We start from the raw sequence: 17,478 nt of genomic DNA on the forward strand, positions 1-17,478 counted from the left end.
CCACTTGGTACCACCACTGCGCAAGTCCACAGCAGACACTAGCTCAGTCTCTGGGCCTTATTACAGCTCTTTTCTGCGTTTCTGTACAGCAAGTTAGCTCACAATTTGTTCTCGAAAACACAAAACGTTTTGTAAACAGTTGTCCCCTTCGGAATTTTTTCCATGTCCTTTACTCAAAATATCTCCTCTTTCCATTCACTGTATTTAATTTTTTAATTTTCATCTGTTTGTCATTTTTGCCCCTTCTCCTAATTCCAATAATTTTCAAGATCAGTAGTGCTGAAGGACAGTAAAGAGAAACAGAAGAGATTATGCCCCGAAAAGAAAAAAAAAAAATCCATTCAGAAAGCCAGGAAGCAAAATCAACAAGGAGAGCTTTGAGCTTTCTGTTTTGCTAGGAAAACTCTTGGTTCCTTTTGCACCAAGTGCTGGGCCTGATTCTTCTCCGGCAGAGTGCAGCCAAGAATTACAAAGCGAGTCAACAGACAGTGGAACTGAGTTCATCTGAAAAGTGGCCAGAAAAAACCTCGGGCTATGTTCGAGGTGTCCATTTTTAGAAGGAAATTTGCTTAGGCAGAGGAATACTGGAATATTCAGGGTGAATGACTCTCTGTGTGTGCGTGTGTGTTTTGGATCTCAGCACAAGGAAGGGGTGTCTTGCCACCCCCAGGGGTCGGGAATAGTGCATGCATGGGGAGGACCTATTATATTATTTTTCTTCCACCTTAATGAACTCCTCTCATGTCCACCTCTGATCAGTGGAGTATGACAGAGGGTGATTGAAGGCCAGTCTCCCAGGAAATGAAGTTTGTTCACACAGCCCAAGTATGCTGGCCCTACTGCTGCCTGCCTCTGATTTATAGGACCGAAAATTCCTTCCTCCGGTAACAATAACGCTCTTAAACTTCAGATCCCTCTCCCTCACAGAACCTCCAGACAGGGCAGCCTGAGCCCAGGGGAGACAGGAGGCACCCAGCAAATATATCCATCAACACAACTCGGGTTTCAAAGGCACAGAGGACCCCACAGGGTTAGGCTCACAAAGGCAGAGGAGAGCAGCTACCACCCCCAGCACCTCCTCCTGGCAAGGGGCAGCGGCTGTGCCCCATGGAGGGGCCGCAGCATCTCCCCTGGGCCAGGCAGCAGAGCCCAGCATGGTGTGTTCTGGGGAGATCTGAGCCCCCCAGCCAACGCTTGGTTCTGGGGCTGGGAACGAGTCTGCTCGGAGGTGTCCTAATGTCAGGGGGCTCTGCCTGCGCCATCTCCTCTGGGATGGGGCTGCTGGCTGGGGAGCAGCCCAAACGCTTTGTCTGCCCGGCTTTGGCGGGGGTTTCTCGAGTGTGCTTTGCAGCGCTGCCAGGCAGGAGCGGAGGGCTGTGGCTGCTGGCTGATGGCACCGCGGCACTGGGCTGGTGCTGAGAGGGGCTCTCACAGCCAGGTGCTGCAACAGCCCAGGAAACATCCCCTCCAGAGCACGGCAGGGCCCTCAGCTGCGGCCGCGGCCTGCAACAGGTGCAGGGCATGCCGGCATGGCGCCAGGGGCTGTGCCCACACTGTCCAGCGGGGCTGCCTGCCCGTATGTGCTGTAGCCAGGTGCTGCCTGAGAGACCGAACCATTGCCCAGCCAGGGAGCCTGCAGGTAATTAAACAGGACGAATGATCCTGGGGCACACTGTTTCCAGGTTTTTTTCTATTTAGTAGCAGAGACAGGGACATGCAGTGTGGCTACCAAGGCAGCCTCTGAGCTGGCAAGGCCTGCACGCATGCAGGCACACACGCACGATTTTTGGAGCTGGGGTTTCATACTCGAGATTCAGCGTTAACTGTCAGTGTTCTGGGGCAAGGAGAGAAAAAGAGCTTGAGCTCTTTTGCAAGAGGGCAGTGGTGGCTGCCAAATTGCAAGGCAAGTTTTGGCAAGAAACAAGTTCATTCTGTAACTTTCTTTTTTTTATCATTTACTTATTAACAGTTCGCTCTGGCTTTCACCTGAAGCTCCTAGACAGAGCAATTAGCAGGGAGACAATGATCTGCAGAGGGCAAGGAGCAGCCTCTGCTGGCTGCGGTGCGGGGGGGGGGGGGGGCAGAGGTGGGGAAGGGCTGCAGGAGGCCGAGGGTCACCGGGGACAGAACTATTTATGGCCCCAAGGGGGAGGATTCAGAAAACGGCCATCTAGCTTGACTTGATTTCCTTGACCTATTACTGCTGGAGATAACCGGCATACCTCCCTGCCCCCATGGGCTTCCAGTGCCCCCAGTGGCTGGGTGCAGGGATGAACTGGTGAAGGTGGTAGTGGGCAGAGGAGAATGTGGCGGGCCACATGCCAGCTCCATTAAACCTGTGAAGTGGTATTTTTAAGTGGGAAGGAAGAGATCTTGCCACTGGCTTGTAGTCTTCCCCTAGCTAGCCCCAGTAATGGCTTCTGGACAGAGACAGGAATGCTCTCCACTCTGCCTGCCAGCACAGCTGTCTCCCCTCCCAGTCTTTGCTGTGGTTATTTGGACAGAAGGTCTGTGGGACAGTTACCCCGTGCCCATGCTGGCAGCCAGCACAAGGGTTCCAATCTCTGCCTCGCAGCCTCCCGCACTGACCGCAGCGCAAGGAGCTGCCCGGCAAAGAGAGCGTGTCTGGCTTACACACGTGTATCTGACCTCCGCGTCTGGGCCAGCCCCTCAGCGCCCTGCTACAAACACCGTTTTGGAACGCACCCCTTGTAAATCATGAGCCTTTGCTTATTTGTGTCCTTCGGACCACCTTCCTTTTGCTGGAACCTGCGGAGACCAGTCGCGACCGCTGGGGGCTTCCCAGGCCGACAGGCAGTAAGAAACGTGCTCTGTGGCATAAGAGAGCGACCCTTCCCCTGAATGACTGCCTGCAGAGGGAAGGGTTAAAAGGCATGACATTAAGTTAGATAACCATGTTAAACTGCATCTAAAAAGGAAGTTGGTAATTACTAATATATTTTTGATGAAAACATGACCTTTTCTAAAATGAAAAGCATTTTTATGGAGCGATCCTATGAGATGCCAAATGTTTTGGCCCTGATCTAGTTCAATATTTAAACTCACACTTCATTTCTTAAGCTGCTCATGTGCTTAAATATTTTGCTGGAGCAAGTCCAGAGCTCTCAGCATTCTGTGTGGTGTCAAAGGACCGGGCCTGCGTTTGCAGCAGCGTTGCTGAACTCAGCCTGTAATAATTTCAGTCATCACACAGAAATCATTTTCTGTTAATGTACTACCCAACAAAAAACTTAAACAAATTTCCCTGGGATTTGTCTCTTAAGCGTGCGTTTTCTGAGGGTGCTCCAGCAGACAGGCTTACAAGCCAGTGTATCTGTGAAACCAGGCACCTGTAAGTAAAATCTAGTGGGAGCTAATGGGAAATTATTTTTTTCTAAAAGTTCCAGGATTGTCGCCCAAGACCTCACTTTAAAAGTGACTGAAGACCCACAGGGAAAAAAATGGAGTGTGTGACCACCCCATCCAGTCAAAGCTGACCAAGATAGTTTGAATCATTCACAGAAATTATTTAGAAAATAATTTCAGGCAACAGATGGGGAAGAATTATCACCTGATGGCAGACAACCAGTGAATAGAGAAAGAGACCAAGTTTTTGATCAAAGTAGTTCTCTGCAGATGGCTGAGTTCAATAAGAAAGGATAAAAAAATTAACCTGACCATTGACAAAAAGTACACTAGCTGAATTTCACTGGTCCCGCTGAAGGGAATACAAAGAACAAGAAACAAACAGCACTAGGCGGGAAAAGGTGAGTCTGATTTCTAATCTTGTGTGTTGTAATTATAGTGTTAAATGTGCAAGTGCAAAGTGAACCGATGAGATGGCATAACTAGAAAGAATTTGTGGAAGAGATCTGAGCAGAAACAGGCTCTGTCAAAGCCAAAAAGGATGCATGCCAACGTTGTTTCTCTTGGCATAGGTCAAAAAGCAGACTGTGTGACAAGAGAGAAATTGGAGAAGACTGAGATAATGCCCAATTAGATCATGCAGTTCACCTCCCTGGGGCCCGTGACAGAGTGGTAAGGAATTTTTCTGCTGGGGAGGGAAAAAAGAAGTTCCCAGAAAGTAAAAAAACTTTTTTCTTCCCCTGCTACACCCCCCCCCCCCCCAACTTTAACTCAAAACAAAACCCCACAGAAAAATGCTGTTTCAAGCTTAATATGTTCACTCCCTGCTGACTGTCTTACAGGAAAAAAAATTCAGATACCAACTGTGAAAATGCTCAGTAAGTCAATGTTCCAGTTTCCAGCTATAACAAAATTTTGGGAAGACCTAATCGTACTTCTTGTTATCTTGTTGAAATCCTTCTCAGTCCTGTTTAAACCTGAGCTCCATTGCATCAGAGCATCACAGGTGTGTTGTTAGAGATGTCCCCAGTAGTGCATGGCCAGAGCAGAGCCCAACTCGCCTGTGCCTGGCTTCGCCCAAGCTGGGATGGGCCATTTGCCCCACAAAAATGAGCTGCTTCATTCTTGTGGCTCCTTTTTGTACGTGTTGTTACAACTGCCAGGAACTCTTGCGGCTCCGGAGGGAGGCTGGTCACTTCTGTAGTTGCTTTCAAGTGAACTGTGAGCCTGCTTCAATTCTGAGAAGACTTTGGGGAATTACTATCCTTCCCCTAGGCCCAGAAGTCATGATGCTTACACTACCTCTGACCGAGAGCCTGGCTGGCTGGGCTAAATTTGGCAGGAGCCTTCTGTACACAGGCAGCAGGAGGGTTGTGAGCGGCACCTGAGCGTGTGCTGAATTTAGCTTGCATCGAGGCTGTGCTGTGAACTGGTATCAGGGCCAAGAGCAAAACTGTGATTCCCTGAGCACTGTGCTACCTACTGTACCACAGCATCTGCTCAGGCTCTTCTGGCACCAAAACATTCCCTGTAGCCTTTTTCCTCAGGGCAATCTTCAAAAGCTTTAAATGGTGAAGATTCCTAGTGGGTTTCACTGCCAGGAAGTTTCTCCCTTAATTTTATTCTGCTTCATTTCTACCTCCTTATATTTAGAGAGAAGTCCCTGCTGTTATCCTGCCATCCTACCTCACCCTGGTTTTATTATCTTCCACCTAAACTTCCTGGGTTTGCCTTCACCTCTAGCAATGCTTTTAACACTCCTGGGACCGAAACTCTGCTCTGTGATGTGCTGGTGGGGATGTAAATCCAGCTTACCAGACAGCGACAATCAGAACCATGGTTTGTTTTGGAAACATACTGACCATTAAGTGCCATATTTCCTTACTGCCCTGTGTGATAGGGCGAGTTGAAGACACTGGCCATGGGGAGGGACTGGCTTGTGCATAGCTGGTTCTTCACTTAGAAGAGGAGCAGTAACTTGTTACCCCTCTACCTGTGGGTGCTAGGAGTACCAGCACCCGTAGCAGCAGCCACGCTAAGACTGGTGGATTTGAACCTGAGCTGGCCAGACGCTAGGTAGCACCTGCAGCTGCACTGCACGGAAACTGCTGGCACTTGTGCCTGCATGTCCAGGACAGAAGGAAGCAGAGGGGAGAGGAGGTAGCACTGCTCCTAGGAGGGGGCTGTGGATGGCTGGCTCATCCCCCAGCCGGGAATGGCCACCCTCCAGGCTGGATGGGGATCGTGGTCCCTCCTGCACATGTGGCACCAGAGGGGCGGATGGCAGAGGGGGCTGCTCTGACATGTCCTCTCCCAGCGAGGGGGGACCCTGTCCTTGTGGGGCTGTCGAAGGCCAGCTCAGCCCTGCGTGACCAACTACAACTGCTGCTCCTGTGTCCTTTCCCCCCGGGTGCTGCGTTCATTAGCTGTGAGGCCTCAGTTTTATGGGAACCCTCCCACCCAGCTTCCTCCTGGCTTAATGACAGGCCCATTAAAGAGAAGCCAATAAAGCCACAGTGCAAAAGCAGCGCAAGAGCCGGCTCCCTGCCCAGCGTTTTCACGTGTGAGCCAGGTCTGGGGGCAGGAGGAGGCAGAGCACCCCTGCAGAGGTGACCCCTGAGCTCGTGGAGAGCCCACAGCTTGCGGGCCAGCTTTCCTGCTCCACTTCGGGGCTCTCTTGCACAAACCTTTCCCACTGTGGGGTTGGGGTTTTTGGTGTGTCTTTTTTTTTTTTTTGTCTTTTTTTTTTCTTTTTTTTTTTCTTTCTCTGAAGAGGGAGGTACAAGGTTTTTTAATGAGGGGAGGATTAACAGGCCATAAGACTCAGCCCTGAAAGAGCCATCGGTCTGTGGGGCCGCCCAGCGGGGCGCAGGGTAATTGGATTGGATCCCGAGGAGCACCTTGAATCGGTTCTGAGGCAGCCGCAGTGGGTTGCTCCGGAGGGGGCTGGGGGCCGAGGAGGAGGGGAGCGTGTGGCTCTTTAGAGAAGCCACAGCCAAGATGGGGGATCAGCCGGCTCATTAAGGGATTAGAGTGTTTGTTCTTCTCAAGACTTTTGTTGCTAAAACACTTTGCGCAGCATTTTCTGGAGCCTGGGGAGCTTAAAGAGCTTGTCAGAGCCCTGCTCTTGTCCCCACGCAGTAGCAGAGATGCTCTCTCCTCTGGCTGTGTTGCCAATGCCAGCTGCAGCTATTGCTAGTGACAGCCCCGCTCTCTCAACCCTTCCTGTCTCTGGTCTCAGTGCTTCTGTCTCCCATGGGTTTTGAGGTAAAAGAAGGGGTTGACATACAGGATGAAGCAAATCAGCGCATCAGGAGGGAGTTCTCTCACAGTGAGGGATACTCTGACTTGGGCTTTTTCCTTAGTATTTGTTGCATGGACAGTGATGGACTTTGCATGTTCTGCGGTGCTCTCTGCAACCTTTTACCTCCCCATAGGCTCTGTGCCTGGTCTCCAGCACTTGTGATAGCAAGTCTAGGCACAAGCTACTCTAATTTGTGTATCTGTCCTCCATATGAATGTTGTGGCTAGAAATTACTGCTTAGGCTAATTTGCCTGCCAGCACCATCTGAAAAGAGCTGGCTGTTGAGATGCAATGCCAGAGGAGGCCGGGCAGAGAAGGAATAGTGCATCGAGATCTCACCTGAGAGCTGGCCAAGGAGTTTGGTGGTCCTCTGGACCGTGGGGAGAAGCTAAAAGCTCTAAAGTCCAAATCAAGAAGCGCTCAGATAGCAGGGTGGGCTATTAGGAGAAAACATCAATGGCATCCATGGATAAAGCTGTGTTGTCATTGTTCATCCATCCTCATGGCCCACACAGAGACTAATTCTCACCTTACTTCTAGCTGAGCATCCCTGAAGCATGTGGCTCTGGGCATGGACAAACGCTGGTGGCAATCTGGAGCCGCTGAGCACAAAGGCCAGGGGAGGTGTCAGAGGGGCTATGCAGTACTGGGGATCATCCCATTTTAGAGGCCCTCTTTACCTCCCACCACCGTTGAATCAGTGAGTGAGCACCGACTATTTATCACATGGGCAGCAGCAGTCGTGGCGCAGGGACAATGCCGTAAGAGCTCTCTCCCTCTGTGGGGTGGGCACATCGGCACGACCTGAGAGGAAGGGAGTTCTCCTGTGACTTCCCCACAGGGACACTGTGGGGCCGAGCCCACCGGGTTTGCAGGTTTACCCCTGTGTCCAGCTCGCACCTGCAGCCACCTCCAGCCCGGCAGCGGCGTGCCAGCACACTGCCAATCCCCGCAGGGGGCCACAGCCCCTTCCCCACAGGGTGGCTGGCTGCCAGCACAGCATGTCAGCTTCAGGGTGAATTTGGCCCCCACCTTTAGAGAAGTCAGGGGCTATGGGGGGTGTGTGTGTGTGTTAATGGGTTGTGTGGAGCAGCAAATGGAAGCAAGTTCAGCAGGACCTCTCCAGCTCCCATCCCCTGCCTCTGCTGAGCGGGAGCTTCAGCTGGGAAGTGTGTAGAGGCAGGGGGTGGGAGAAGAGGGGACAGATGGGCAAGCAGGGGAAGAAGGTTACAGGGAAAATAAATGAGAGTCCCCTGAAATTAATTGTTTGAAGGGAATGCCCCACTCGGCTGTGAATTCTGAAATGATTATTGGATTTGCAGGCAGATGGGGAACAGAACGGGTCGGGTGCACGATTAATATCTTATTGATAGCGGATTAAGAGAGCAAGATCAAATCTTTAACTGAGTGGAGATGCAGTTTATCAATTTGTCACAAAAAATGTAGCAATCAGAAGTGGAGAACATCAGGGGTGGCTTGTGGATCGATCCGTGTCAGTGCCTCACAGCGCATCATCACGAGGAGCCCGGCTTCCCTCCAGGTGTCAAAGAGCTGGAGGAGACCAGCTTGGTGCTGGCTGTGCTCAGAAGGGTGGGCTCAGGGACAGTCGGACCACTGAGTGAGGGGGTACCACCAGGAGAGCTGCAGGCAGGTGATGCCATGCTCCCACGGATGCTGCAGAGCAGTGCTCCAGTGTGGGACGCAAGCAAAGTAGTTGTACTTGGGGAGCACTGGCTTTCCCAGATAGTGGGAGATGTGAAGGCTCAGCCCTTAGAATAGCAGCAGATGGGCTGGCAACCAGCCAGAGCTTCCTAGGCTCCAGGGCAGGGTGGGGAACTTGCTCAAAATTACTTCAGGTACAGCTGAGTGATACTGAGTGAGGAAAAAGCTCATGTGCTATTGGGCCATACCATATAAAGCTGTGGTGCTACTGGGCTTGCTGGTTGTGGGTTTCCTACTCCTGTTGGAGATCTGATGCATTGTTAAGTTCTGGATGTTGGTACTTCTGAATTCTGTTCACAGCTCTGTTGTCTTGGTCCTGCTGATGAGAACTTTCCTCTGAGCAGCCTGGCGTTGCTGTGTGTTCCATGTTTTGGGCGTCCAGCTTGATAACCAGCCCTTTAACCTTGGCCTGTCAGTGATGGTTCACTCAAGGAAGGTATTTGCAGCTATTAATAGCAGGGCAGAAAGGCAGGAGCTCCACCAAAAATATCCAGCTTAGAAAGTAGTCCTTTCTGCATCCTGAGGTAGTGTTGTGGTATGAAAGCCCTTTTATTGGCTCTAAAGGGCATCTTGGCTACTTGAGACCTTCTCAAAAAGCCTGATTTCTTAGCTGAAGATCTCAGATTTCTCAATTAGAAAATAAAAATAACTTCTAGCTCATGTGGCTGTAAGCTTTCAAAGTAACCCCTAAAGGCTAAAAACAGAGGGCAAGGGAAGATGAGCCCAGAGTCAGATGGCTGGTAGTATTTGTTTTTACGAAATCAAACTTCTGATTTGCAGCCCTCCTCTACAGACTTTTGTTTTGAGTGTTTGCTTTTAGCAAACAGGGAAAATAAACCCAAGGCAAACATTTAATGAGCACCTCTTTCAGAGCAGGCACTGTAAGCAGCTGTGATGTCTCTGCAGCAGAGCCTGGCACCAGAATTCAGTCACCAGTTGGACTCCAGCATTTTTTATTGCTAACGTAAAACTTCCTGCTATTCCAACAGATGGGGGACGGCCTGTAGAAGCCAGCAGCCTCCTTGGTGGGCTGTGGAGTCGACAGGAATCTCTGGTAGCAATTTCCCTTCTCTTAAGGCTTTGCAGAGCTGTTTTGGTCCCTTGGGCTTTTGCAAAAGATGTGTACCTGGGTGAGGTGGGTGATGGTGGAAAGGCTGTTCATACTGGTGGCAGTCTCTTATGCTGGTGCTGCTAGCTTTGAAGGCAATTATATTCTTGCTAGGGTTGTTGGGTTTCTGTGTGAGGCCTCCTGGCTGTTTGCAGTTGTTCTCAGGGTCCCAGAGTATGATGGGGGGCTTGGGGGTGTACAGGTGAGAAAGGAGCCTCAGCTAGAAGCTGGAGAGAGAAGACGGGGCAGGGGGAAATCAAAGATGAACTGGTTAATCCGTGGCCTTGGTTTGCTGCCTGCTGTTTAGTCCTCTATACCATGCTGCTTTTTCCCCCACCAGCACACCAGAATTGTGAGGGTCTCAGAGCACTCCAAAGAGCTGGAGGGAGTCAGAGAGCCATGAGGGGCACCGTGCTGCCATGAGGGCTGCGAGCACTGTGACAAGGGCTTTGGGAGCTAATGAATACAGCCCACTAAATCAGGTGATCTGGTTTGTCCTGCACTGGCACTAGAATGAAAGGTTGTATGTCAGCCTGGTTTAGCTGGTACGTGTTAGCTGAGACCAGTGCATGCTGGCTGCAAGAATGTGGAGTCTTCAAGCCTGCTAGGGTGCAGACCCCAAAGAGAGGGGAAAGAGAAGGCATTACACAGAGGTGCAGGTGTGCAGTGAGATGCCCTCTGCCCAGGCTGGCTCATGACAGAGACCATGAGGTGGAGAAAGCTGTCAGCCACCACCTTTGTGTTTGCAGGGAGAGCCCAGTGGGACAGGGCTGGGGAGGAATTAACGACCCAACCACCCACCCTGCTCTTCATGTGTGACTTTCCTCCCCTATGGGTTTTTTCACTGATCCTACTGAGGTCTCATATAGCTTTCTGTCCCATTGCTAGGCAAGTGACACCTGGCACATCTCTGACTTGCCTTACTCTTTAGATGGGGAAGACCATGTGGCCCTCGTGCAGCCACTCATTTAACCTGAGGATTCCTATTTGACCTGAAGCATATGCTGGTCTTCTCCCCTCTTTTCACAGAACCCACCTGGGGACTTGTAGTCGTCCTAGTGCTATTACAGTGCCCTCTGTTAAAGCTTGAGCCTGACGTTCAAGTCCAGGGAAGGAGGCCAGCAGCTAAGGCAGATCTTTTCCTTTGCCAGCAGTAGTTTCCGCTGTGCTGAGGCTCCCATGGCTGTCACTGTCCCCAGCCAGGAGCACGGGGCACTGCAGCTGTGGGTGCCACACGGCGAGGCTCGCCGGTCCCCAGCAAGCCCAGCACGGGTGGCACGGGGGGAAGTGGGTTCGCAGCCAGGCAGGGGACAGGGAGGGGCCCTGGCGTGACACGGGCGGCTCTGTCTGCTGCTGTGTGAACACGTGGAGAGGCACGGCACGCCTTTGTTCTGGGGGGCCGGGCCGGGCAGCTCCCCCCGGCTGCGGGCAGCGCTCCCCGGGATGGGTCCCACCCGAGCTCGTGGGCAGGGCCGGCTCGGCCACTCGTGGCTGCCGTATGACCGGCGCGGCCTTTCCGAGCAGCGAGTGCGGGGCTAATTAGCGCATTCAGGGGCACTGCTGGAGTGGAAAGGCGCTGGGCTGGCGGCCCGCTCCCCGCTCCGTCCGGGGCGAAGCGCTGCGGGCCGGGCGGGGAGCGGGCCGGGCGGGGAGCGGGCCGGGCAGCCCGGGGCCGGTGGGTCGGGCGCTGCCCTCGCCGCCTCCCGGTTCAGCTCCACAGACCCTCCCTTTGTCAGCGCCCTGAATGGCGTCCCTGCCCGCCCGCGGCCCCGCTTTTAATTAGGGCTTCCGCCTAATTGTGCCCCTCCGCTGCCACCCGCCCCCCCCCCCCGCCCCCCGCCGCTTCTCAGGCCTCTCCCGCCACGTAGCGCCGGCCTCAGCTGCGGGGCGGGCGCGGTGCCGGGGAAGGCCCAGCCGCCTCGGGGTGCCGCGGTCCCGGGGCGCGGGGAGGGGGGGGCCCAGCCGGGCAGGTGCACACAGCTTAACCCCCCCCAGCCACCCCGTGGGCTCTGGGCTGGCTGGGGCTGGGTCTAGCCCATGAAACGTGGCTGAGTTGTGACTTTCTTTTCTTTGTAAAAAATCTGAGTTGTACTTTGCTCATGGCATGTTGATGTCTCTTGGCAGATGTTCTTGGGAAGACCTTGCTGGAAGACATGGTTTCACGTTTGGGAGGCAAGTGAAAGGAACCCCCGTGTTCTGTTACAATTTTTGTCTTTGCTTTGGGCTGCATGGTGGTACCTGATGGGCATCTGGGAGTTTCACTGTTAAATCCTCCAGGCTTTTCCAGACCTCTGGTGTGTCTGTACCTGAGTCAAAGGTTTGCATTTTTTTCTACACAAAACACGATTTGATGTCTCACACAGACGCATCTTTGAGACACTTGAATGTGTGTGACTAGTCGCTTATGGAGAAGTGCAATGCTATGTTTATGCAGATAGACGCAAGGAAGGAAAGCAGCTCCAGCCAGGATTTACAGATCCTTCCATGACTAGACCACTTCTTGTTGGCTCTTTCTTGGGTTGCTTTATCCAGAAGCCTACCCTTGGCTTTTGCTTATCACTTTGATATTCAGGCTCTTATTTCTTTCTGGGGGAACCTTTCATTCAGGTGAAATGCAGTTGTGCCCCCAGAAGCAACAGCTTGTGCCTCAGCAGCTTGCTGCTTCTCCCTGTGCTGTCCCTGTGCAAGGGGCCACTGAGCCTTGGGGCTCTGAGGCGTGATGCCCTGTGTGGACACTTGGTTCTGCATCCCCTGCCGCGGCTGGGCAGAGAGGAGGTTGGATGTGATGGGGTCCTCACACCAACGGCTGTCTCAGCTGCTGCTGGGCAGGTTTCAGGGTGACTGTGGAGGAGAGCCAGCAGGGAAGAAACCTCTCCAGAGTGGGAGAGGGTTTAGGGGATGGAGAGAAGTTCCTCATTGTGTTCTGATTCCTCCTTTTCATTCCTCTATGAGCAGCTGTTGGTAAGTGGGAGTCACGGCTCAGCTGTCTACCACAAGCAGAGGGTCCGTGCCTCCAGCTGCAGGAGCCCCCCAGCCATCACCCCAGCACAAGACAGCCCCCAGCTGCCAGCAGCACTTTATCAGAAAAGCATGGCTGCTTCCCGGGCTGCTAATACCTGCGCAGCCCATCCCTGCTGCAGCCACCAGCGCCAGCTGGGTTTGTGCCATGGCAGTAAGGCCCGGCTGGCGCGAGCGGAGCAGATGCTGAGGTGCAGGCTGGGGTGGGTGGTACGGTTTGGATGTTTCTACCTCATCTGATACAATCAGCGTTGCTGTGCACATGTGAGGAAAGTTGTTCGATAGGAATGACCCATGATGCTGGGTTAATTCTGTTTACAAAAGAATAAATATTATAGCAGTGTCTTATAAAAGAGAATCAATAGCTTCCCTTTGCTGGGTGATCCCTTCATGTCTTCGAAAATCGATTCCCCCCCCATTCCCCTCCTCCTCGCTGCACAGCTATCTGTTTTTCGGGGTGACGGGGGGGTCAGGCGATTATTGAAGTATATGTGAATTTACAATATTAACGACTCACGACGGTGTGTCCGCAGGTTCACGGTGAATTAATTATCTGTTTAAGAAGCCATGAAGAAATCAATCAATGAAAATTTCTCACTCTTTTGAGAGTGAGAGAGCTTGTCAATTTTTTTGTAGCCTGCACCACATTTAAAGGAGCAGTACAGCTTTTTTTCAGCAGAGGAAGGGTGGGAGGAAGGTGGTGTGGGGCTGAGGGGGACCTGTTCAGTTTGGTGCAGCACAGGCAGGAGCAGCAGACCTGTTTGTTGGCTGTCTTAGAGGGCAGGAGGCACTAAGAATACATCCTGAGGTGGTTTTGTCCGGGAGTTAAGCCAATGGTGGCCTTCTCTAGAGGGAGAGGGAAAGGCTGGGTGTTAGGTGGCACATGCTAGCATGCTGATGCTGGTTTGATGGGCAGTGATGTCTGTCACAGGTGTGATCTCCTCCCAGCTCACCAGCCCTGCTGCCCTGCTCCTGGAGAGCTCCTGCCATTTCTGAGCTGGCAGAAGGCAACATGTGGCTGCACCTCAGCTGCCTCAGCCTGGGGCAAGTGGGACATGCTCCTGTGATGGAGACGGGAGGCAGGGAGTAGCAAACAAAACAGAGCAGCTGAAAGCAGTAATATCTTAAATAGCCTCAAGATGTGCTGGAAGAAGTCTGGCAGAATGCTTTGTGACAGCCTTCAGCATTGACTGCCGCATCTAAATTCGGGACAGGTACTGGTGAGAGTGCAGCCATGAGGCACAGGCTTGGCACGCCTGGACACAGTCCCTCTGGACCTCCCCCTCAGAGGCAAGGTCGGGCAGCGCTGGACAGCAAATGGGCTGAGACTGCTTGTGTCTCCACCTGGTGCTAGAGCTGCACCCAGGGGAAGGACCCTTGTGCTCATGCACACCATATCAATAGTTGTGCCACATCTCCAGGGGTTTTGGAGTCACCTGAGGTATTCAGGAGGATAATAGTGTGTGGTGTGTGGTGGCAGTGTGTGCTGTGAACAGCGTCCGGCTGAGGTCTGTATATCAACTTGGTGATGTTTCTCTGTTTGCATGGGGTTTTGTGACATTTGAATACTGGGTGCGAGCATTTTCCCTACATTTCAGGCTGCAGCAGCCAAAAAACATACAGACTGTGATGCCAGTTGAAAAACTGGCAGGGGAAGATGGATCCCAGAGCTTCTCAGAGGGTGAAGGGGTTTGTAATTCCTTATGCCTGTCTTGACCCTCCTAAAAACTGCTCCATCTCACCTCTCCTGTGTCTGTGAAGGATATAATGTATTGGCACTTGTGCAATGACTGATATCCCAGCTAAACGGGGAGCAACTGGGGTGAGGGGAAGAGGAGAGGAAACTGAAAGGAGGAGGGAGCATGAGGGACACAGAGCCTTTGGCAGGAGAAGGGAGTTGGACATGGCCCTTGTCCCACATCCCTAACCACCAAACAGGCAGCAAGTCAGGGATGCTGCAGAGACAAAGCCACAGTATTTGGGTAGGGGGAGGACACAGGGATGGGGGGTGGCAGGCAGCTGGAGACCCTGACAAACGGGCTGGTGGAGGGGAGGGAGAAGGGACAATCTCTGAGGCTGCTTCTGCCCTCACGAGCCCAGGCAGACATGGCCCCTTCCCAACCCCATAATCCTACTGGCCTGTGCCGAGAGGAGTTCCCGCCAGGCACACCCATCGCTGTAACCGGAACGGAGAAAAGAGCCCATATTGACACAGGAGCATCTGTGTCAGTAATTGTCACACAGCCTGGCAAATTGCTTCAATGTGCCATCCCCTCCAGCCGCACAGCTCGGTGGTGGCAGCGGGCCTGGGGGGAGCTGCACTGCTGCCAGAGAGATGGGAACAGCCCTGGACTCTGTGGAAGGGGTCAGGAGCCCATGGGGACCTGCTGGGTCCTAGCCCAGGTCTTGGTAAAGTCTTGCCCGATGGCTGCTTGGCAGCTGCTCTGGCTGGAGTGCTCTGTTTTACTCAGCTCCATCATCCTCAGTGCAATATTCCCAATTCAGACCACTGTGAGAGGTGGATCATCCTCAGTGCAATATTCCCAATTCAGACCACTGTGAGAGGTGGGATAAATTCCTGTCAGCCTTTAGGTTTGAGGGAGGGTCATGCTGTCCCTCCCTCGCAACCTTTACTTGGCTGATGGGAACAGGGGATCCTCACTGGTTTGTTCCAGATAATTGCCCAGCATTTATCCCATCCATGTTCAAAGCTGCTTTCTAAGTCTAGACAAAGCTAGAACAGAAACAAAAGGTGAGGCTTCCCCAAAAAATTAGGTACCAAGTTTGAGGCTGCATAAACTGCAGCTTTTGAGATGTCACAGACTGGAGCCATTCAGTGCCCTTTGAAGTCACTGGCTGGACCAGAGGAGACTCTTCATTTCCATCTGTTCTTTTCCAATAATCTCTAGTTCTGTATTTCCTGTGCTTTTTAACAGCAGTGCAGTTCCAGCAGAGATTATTAAATCTGCCTCCCCAGATCCAGGCGTACAACTTTGACAAAAGACTCCAGGCCTAATCATGACGTTCAGAGATAAGCAAGGCCCCTAGAGTTTGGCTTAGTGTAGGAAGCTCTTTAAAAGTTGCAGTTATTTGTGAAAGGACATGGTTAAGGCCATCCTCCCAATAGGCTGCCACTGGATGTGCCCTCCATTACCTGAAAGGTGTCCTGCCCCCTCATGCCCTAGCTGCCTCTGTGGTGAGAGAACCAGCCACCAATATAAAAACCAAAACCAATGACGAAACCCGAGCTATGCCTCAAGCCCAGGCATAGCAGTTCGGTTTAATATTAAGACTTCACGAGCGCTCCTTTAGTGGCTATGGATTTTGCCTGTCGGTTGGAACATGTCTCTGAGATGAAGAGCCCATAGTCTGTCTTCCTGAGGAGAAGATGCCGTTGCTCAGAGTTGTTCCCAAAGCATGACATAATGTAGGACAGGCAGGTCTCCTGGGTTTTCCCAGTGCAGTCTAGGGTTGTGGTGGATGGGGAGGCAGGTACAGCCATCTGTTGCGAAGCCTGTGGAGAATTAAGAAGGTGAGTGCTGATGCCATGCTTTCCCTTTGGGTCAGCACTGGTCCAGCGCTTTGCTGCAAGTGCATCTCTAGCCCCGGCACAATCGGCATGATGATTGTGTGTCTGGGTCTCTCCCCTGCTCACAGTTAGATATTATGTCCTAGATGCCAAATGGATGCAAGTGAAGGAATCCATGGATTTCAACTCAGTTGACTGCTGAGACCAATATACTTCATTTCTCTGCAGACCTCTCGAGGAACCATATGACATATAGCCTGTTAATGGGGTGGTTGTGTCCCACATTAGAGGTGGCTGCGTTAGAGAGGCAGATGAAATGACTTCTTCATTACAGGGAATTCCAGGTGTTTGCCAGCATCTATGTGTAAGATAGCCCTGTCACACTCTAGGGGAATGCTGGTTCTGGCAGAGCTGTGCTGTGAAAGCCAAATAGCTATCACATGCACCAGGGGTGGCATCCCCGTGAGTGGTAGGCAATGTTTCAGATGAACCACACTTTGCCCTAGGTTCACGAGGAAGGAAAGCCCCGGCTGCCCTTTAGCCACATTCCTGGCGGGTCAGAGATGCCACAGGAGCAGTCAATGGAAAAGCCAAGCACCATGGCTAGAGCATTGATTCAGAAGACCTGACCCAAAGGAGGAACAATCATCATTCAAAACAAACCCTCTGTGTTTCATATTACTGGACAATGACATTCTGCAAAAGGGAAGAAGCAGCTAAGAGGATTAGATGCTAATACACTGCTAGGAAATATAAGCAGCGAGTATATTTATGGCCCTCCCATTGCAACTACTGCCAGAGGAAGGACCTATCAGGATAGCTTGGGAATTTGTAAACTTGTCCAGTGCATGAGTACCCAAGACACAGCAGACAGGCATTCTGAGGCCTGCGACAGCTCGTGTTACAAGAAAGAGGTGTTTCTACAAATGCTTCAGAGACCAAAGGCTTCCCAAATGAAGTGTCTCTATTCTTCAGATCAGATTTCTGCTTCTTCTTTTCCTGCTAAGAGCAAAGACAAACTCCCACATGATCGACCCCTGGAGCACAGGTGGTAGCTGGGAGGCTCCAATCGAATTAACATCCACCACTCAGTCCATTCAGACGCAAGCCCATACAGGGGCATGCCTGCCCTGCAGAGGAGCCCAACCAGGGGTCTGTGAGTGGAGAAGTTCACCCAGTGCAGCTTTCTATGCCTAGGCACATTCCTCCACGGCTATGCATGGATGAGTAGGCCATGCCTCTTGCATTCAGCCAAGACTGGCCTCTCCTGCGTACTGCCATGCTTCAGAGCTCAGCTCTGACTGTACCTGCCAGCACAGGCGCACCCTGTCAGAGACAGTGCCTGCTGTCAACTGTTGATGCGAAGTGGAGAGATTTGGTTGAGGACACCGAGTTAAGGAGTAGAAGAGCAAGGGCTTGAACCTGGACCCC

Source organism: Falco naumanni, chromosome 9 (genome assembly GCF_017639655.2).
Source record: "Falco naumanni isolate bFalNau1 chromosome 9, bFalNau1.pat, whole genome shotgun sequence".
NCBI lineage: Eukaryota > Metazoa > Chordata > Aves > Falconiformes > Falconidae > Falco > Falco naumanni.